We start from the raw sequence: 6,040 nt of genomic DNA, 5'->3' as shown, positions 1-6,040 counted from the left end.
TGAATGAGCAGGAATTTGTCTTTTTCACCAGAGGTGGATCAAAACTTTTGACACCCAACCATTTTGTCAATTGTGCATTAAATATGGCCTAGTATTTTATAAAATTAATTTGGTCCAATTCTGCAACAAATATATGGTAGGTCCTTCACAAAAAAAAACTCATTTTGGGCACTCGGAAAATGGAAAATGAATTTTCCGTGCAAAGAAAATGAAAACTCCCTTAGGCAACATTGTTTGGAATTCCAAGATGCACCCTTGTGCACAATATGCGATCATTTGAACAAACTATGCCATGAATGTGGCCATAAGATTGTTCATTTGGCTTGAAAACCCTGAATCTTCACGCGTGATAGCTCATTTTTGAGAACACTTTTTAAAATAATTGTTGTATTACAAGTTTTTTTTTTGGAAACTTGGTCACATATAATGACACAATGCGAAGGTTTCCCAATGTTTTGATTTTTTTTGAATTTTTTATGCCCGTTTCAAAATGCGGTCAAAACAACGGGCATGACCGTTCCTAGCTAGTGGTTGAATCTTGCAAAACTTTTGATGTTTCTCTGATTAAATAGATACTTATGTACCTAGAAATTATTTTTGGAAAAAATAAAGAGCAAACTATGAGGCAGCTCCAGTTCAAATTTGACCCGCTTCCACCTCAATCGGCAGAAATTTGTCTTTTTCATGAGAGGTGGATAAAAGCTTTTGACACCCTACCATTTGGTCAATTGTGAATTAAATATGGTCTAGTATTTTAGAAAATTGTTTTGGTCCAATTTTGCACCAATTATTTGGTAGGTTCTTCACAAAAACCGCATTTTGGGCACTCAGAAAATGGAAAATGAATTTTCCGTGCAAAGAAAATGAAAACTCCCTTAGGCAACATTGTTTGAAATTCCAAGATGCACCCTTGTGCACAATATGAGATCATTTGAACAAACTATGCCATGAATGTGGCCATAAGATTGATCATTTGGCTTGAAAACCCTGAATCTTCACGCGTGATAGCTCATTTCTGAGAACACTTTTTTAAAATAATTGCCGTATTGAAAGTTTATTATTTTTCCTGAAAACTTGGTCACATATAATGGCACAATGCGAAGGTTTCCTAATTTTTTTATTTTTTTGAATTTTTTATGCCCGTTTCAAAATGCGATCAAAACGGCGGGCTTGACCGTTCCTAGCTAGTGGTTGAATCTTGCAAAACTTTTAATGTTTCTGTGATTAAATAGATACTTATGTACCTAGAAATGATTTTTGGAAAAAATAAAGAGCAAACTATGAGGCAGCTCCAGTTCAAATTTGACCCGCTTCCACCTCAATCGGCAGAAATTTGTCTTTTTCACGAGAGGTGGATAAAACCTTTTGACACCCTACCATTTGGTCAATTGTGAATTAAATATGGTCTAGTTTTTAGAAAATTGTTTTGGTGCAATTTTGCAAGAATTATTTGGTAGGTTCTTCACAAAAAAACAGTATTTTGGGCATTCGAAAAATGGAAAATGATTTTTTCATGCAAAGAAAATGAAAAATTCCTTAGTCAACATTGTTTGTCATTCAAGATACAAACTTGTGCACAATGTGAGACCATTTTTTTAATTTTTCATGTGTAAAAGTAGAAGAAAAACAAAAGAAAATACACAACATATACTCTATTCCCATTGATGGAGTTGGTTTGACACGGATTGATGACATGGCACCCATCCATCCATCCATCATCCCACATCCATCCATCCATTTATCTATAGAGAACAAAAAATAAAAAATAAAATGAAAAGGGGAAACCCCACAGACCCACCCACCCCCGATCCCATCCCTCCCAAACCCTAACCCGCACCCGCACCCCTCCTTCCTCGGCTCCTCGCCGCCGCCACCTCCTCCCCGTCCCGCAGCAGCGCCCACCGTGTCACCTGCCGGCCGCCCTCGCGGGCGGCTGCGTCCACGGCGACGACGGAGGCCGCGGTCGGTCGTCTCCTTATCCGCCTCTCGCCCTAACGCCAGACCCAATCCGCCGTCGTCCTCTTCTCCAGTCGCACCGGCGACCTCCAACCTCATCGCCGGCAGCCCCTCCCCTTTCCTCCTAGATCGACTCGAGCTGCTCATGTCGTGGCCAGATCTGGCAGGAACTCCCTCCCTCCCACCTCGCTTCGCATCCCGTTCCATCTTCGCCCGAGAGCCAAGAAGCTTCCGGGCTCCGTCCATTCCCCCACCTTTCCGCTGAAGATGAATCTGCAGCGGCGAGCGATGGCTCTGACCCACCGGTTCCGGCTCCTCTTCCCTGCCGCCGTCCTGGCCGGGCTCGCCTCCGCGTCGCCCTCCCTGTCTGTGTCTGGTGCGTGCTCCAGTGCTCCCAGTCCCAACTACTGCGCTGTACTAGTATTTTGCTTCTTGAAGCGGATTCTGATGGGTTCTTTCTCTTCTATTGGTGCTTGAGCAGACAGCATATTCCAGGCCAGCACCGGATCGACATCGACGGGGAGGAGGAGCTTGCTGCGTATTCCATGCCTTTTTTTAGTTTGAAGTGATGGTGTTGGATAGCATTCCTGTGTTACCTGACTTCGAAATAGGTAGACGGCAGCTTGGATTTGACGGTGCAGGGCACGCATTGAAGGTACTGAATTCACATGCTTGTTAACTGAATATAGCCTCTTGTTCTGCAACCTGCTTGACGAACTCACACTGTTAGGATTGACAGGGCTGGTGTGGAGTTCCTGGGCTTAATAAAATAGAGTTCAATGGTGAACTACCAAAGGAAATTACAGAGTATCATTCAGTAGTACATCAGTAGGAAACTTGGACATCAGATAGCTATTAGGAGGAAACTTGGATTCTGTATGTCCAGATAGCTATCATGCAAATGTGCACCCTTATTTCAAGCATTTCCGGACGCAGGGAGTATTTTTTAGAGAGTATACTTCGCACCATGTTCAGGACTAAGTAGTTGTTTTGCTTGTTTCCATCTGATACGCATCCACTTATTTTTGTCCATGCTTATCAGACTGCCCTATGAGCTTCGAGACCGAGAACTAAGTAGTTGTTTTGCTTGTTTTTGAGCTACTGCCACTTTGAGTTGTTGTAGATGATGAGTAGATGATCTGGTGTACATTTTGTGGTCTGGAAACAAAATTACTAAGCAAGGTGAAGCCCTGAGCTTGACTTCATCGCTGTGCTCTATGTATATTTATTTACTGCTATAACATGGATATATATTCAGCTTTAATGTTAGTTGTAGCGCTAACACATCCATATGTGAAAAAAGGGTTCAGACAGAACTATGCTTGCTAGTACTATCTCTCTAAAACATGCTTGCTGTGTTATTGCTAGCGGTCATATACTCACGTGACAATGCATGTTTGTAGTTACTGAAACTTAACCTTGTTGGTTACCAGTGCAATGACAACAAACTTGGCGCATAATTGTCATATGCTACTCTTGCTTGTTAATTTGTGCTCAATGAACTATATGAGCTCTCTTTACTGCATCTTGTATGCCCATGCATTAGCATGATATAGTATGGCACATACACTAGCTACAAAATTTGTACCTTCGAAGTAGTACTACATGCAACCTCATGGAACCTTCATGCTCTGCCATTGACCTACCATAAATATATACTACTACAACAGCCTGTTACTATTACTAGTTTACTACATGCCATCTTTTTACTTTCAGTAGTGATTTTGATGCATAAATGCTGGTGAGAATAAGATGTTGTAGTCTAGATATATGATGCAAAGTATGTTGTATTTACACACTTGTATCGAACTGCAGCAACCACACGGGCAAGTTGAGGTAGGGGATAGAGAGGTTGAGCCACTCGGGTGCTGATCATGTACAGCGGCGCTCTTTCCAGCGTCGACCCGACCAAACAAATGATGCAAGGCTTCGCTGTTGATGCTGCATGTCTTCATCAACTTAGTTGTTCCACACAGAGAGATATGAATCCTTCACTTGTTCACTTTGTAATTTGCAGATTACTTCTTCCATTAATCACCTAGTGCTCCTGTTAGTGAGATTCATCTAGTTTTTTTGGTTCCAGCGTCCGACTATGCTTTGTAATTTTGGTTTCATCCCCCACCACTCCAGCTAGCGTCTTCTTCACATCATATTATATTTGCACCTGCTGCTGCATCATGGATTGGATGGTCACCTACTAGCTAAGTAGCTTAGCTTGTTTTGCCATCGAATCAATACTGTTTTACTTTGCTTGTTTCTCGTACTAGGTCTGTCAGTTACAGCATAAACAAACAAATTACTTAGCTCTCAACTCTGAATACTTAGCTAGCTGAACCTGTTCTTTCTTTCTTTCTTCAGAGTTATGACTTATATGGGTCAAGCTGCTGTTTTGCTGTGCTCGAGGATACTATTGCTGCCTGTATACTGATACATTTGTAGGCTATAGTGTGCTTGTATGCTTAAGCTGATCTGGCCCTCACCTCGTTCTTTCTCTCGCAGACCCGAAGGAGACCATATGCAAGGCACCTCCTTTTCAGTCGTGAGAGCGTCCAGGGGTCGTGGGTGTGGCTAATGCATATGTTCGTGGTCGCGCTTGCCACTGCCCTCTCTTCAAGGGCATGTATCATTTTTTAAACTCTGCTATCTTTTCCCAAGTCTTTATTATCTTGCCTAGCCTTGTACTGATATGTATTGTTTGCTGCTAATTACCCAAGTTAGTGCGTGATGTTAAGGATAACCTGAGAACACATGCCTAAGTTTATAAGATATGACATGTGACAGTGCTGCTGCTGTTTGAATGCTTCTACTGCTAGCTGCTTGCTTGAATAGGTGTGCACTTGTGCTGGTGGTGGTGCTGCTTGTGCTGCTACTGCTCATTCTTGTGCTGCTAACAAAATTGAATATAATCATTCTTGTTGGATCATGCAGACATGTATGTGCTGCTAATTCTTGTGCTGCTAACACATTCTTGTTCTGCTCATTCTTGTGATGCTTAAGCTGTTGATTGCCTAATTTTATTCATCATCTCCAGAATATATTCATTTGATTGCCTGCTACATCTCCACTTAAATACTCATAATGCAACTGTCTAGGTTTTGTTCAATTGGACTGACTATATATCTCTTGTTAAAATTGTGGTCTTGATCTTTTGTTTAAACCTGAGACATCATGCATTACTAGCTCTTCCTTTTCAGTCTAAACCTGAGACCTGTTTTGTTCTATATTCAGATCTGACTGATGGCCACACTGCTGTTTTGCTGTGCTTGATAAACCTGAGAATTCTTTTTATTGTAATATTGAAGTTGTTTGGTTCTAGCCTCAGCAGCAGTACACTCTAATTTTGGTGGCCTTTATGTTCATTCTTTTACAGGAGCTCCAGGCCTATTTTTTTGGAGTGTGAAGCCGTGAAGCCAAGTGTGAAAGATGTGAAGCCAAGTGTGAAGCAGTACTTAGCAAAGAGTTTTTGGTTCTGTACTTAGCAAAGAGTTTTTGGTTCTGAAGTGTGAAGCCAAGTGTAAATTGTAATATTGTAAAAGTCTAATGTAGTGTTAATGAATTATATCTGTTCTGTCCTATTTGAAATAATGATTATGTATGTTGAAAATATGTGAAATGGAAACTTGACCAGTGGGACCCAGTTATGAATATAATCTGAGCAATTTTGAAATTTCTGACATGTGTGACTGATGTATGGCATTATGACTAGTGGGACCAGCGCCAAAATATAATTATTGAAAATAGAAAATAAATGATTGTAAGAAGGCCAAGGCCAAAAAATAAAGAAGCTGAAATCTTGGGCTTGGCCCATGTAGCCCACAAGAATTAACTTGGAAAAAAGCTTGGATTGTTGGGCTAGGCCCATGTAGAAAACCAAATCGGACCGGGCTGATTCTTGTGCCACATCAGCTTGCCACGCTGGATGCCTACGAGGTCTGTGGAGGTTGCTAGTGACCAAAAATTTGGTCGTGGAACCAACGACCTTTTACAGAAGGTCACTAATTTTAGTTTATGACCGCCAGCTTTTGACCTTCTGGTTTTGGTCACAGAAAGGTTGCAAATGAAAAACTATGACTTTTCAGAGACC

At 41.4% G+C, this 6,040-nt stretch overlaps 1 long non-coding RNA gene across 3 annotated transcripts; it reads left to right on the top strand.

Annotated features, from left to right (window-relative positions):
* Positions 1–1,799: 1,799 nt before the first annotated feature.
* On the top strand, positions 1,800–5,562 carry LOC125545325 (uncharacterized). Of its 3 annotated transcripts, none has more exons than XR_015598640.1 (4): positions 1,800–2,332; positions 2,438–2,611; positions 3,772–4,572; positions 5,327–5,562. It is a non-coding gene; the product is annotated as an uncharacterized LOC125545325 (long non-coding RNA). The 3 variants fall into 3 exon arrangements; XR_015598639.1 differs by having other exon boundaries at positions 3,772–4,576; XR_007299996.2 differs by having other exon boundaries at positions 2,438–3,138; positions 3,772–4,576.
* Positions 5,563–6,040: the final 478 nt, after the last annotated feature.

Source organism: Triticum urartu, chromosome 3A, assembly GCF_056163025.1.
Source record: "Triticum urartu cultivar PI428250 chromosome 3A, HENAU_Tu73, whole genome shotgun sequence".
Classification (NCBI taxonomy): Eukaryota; Viridiplantae; Streptophyta; class Magnoliopsida; order Poales; family Poaceae; genus Triticum; species Triticum urartu.
The sequence above is the reverse complement of the archived record's forward strand: the minus strand, read 5'-3'. Positions and strand labels throughout refer to the sequence as shown.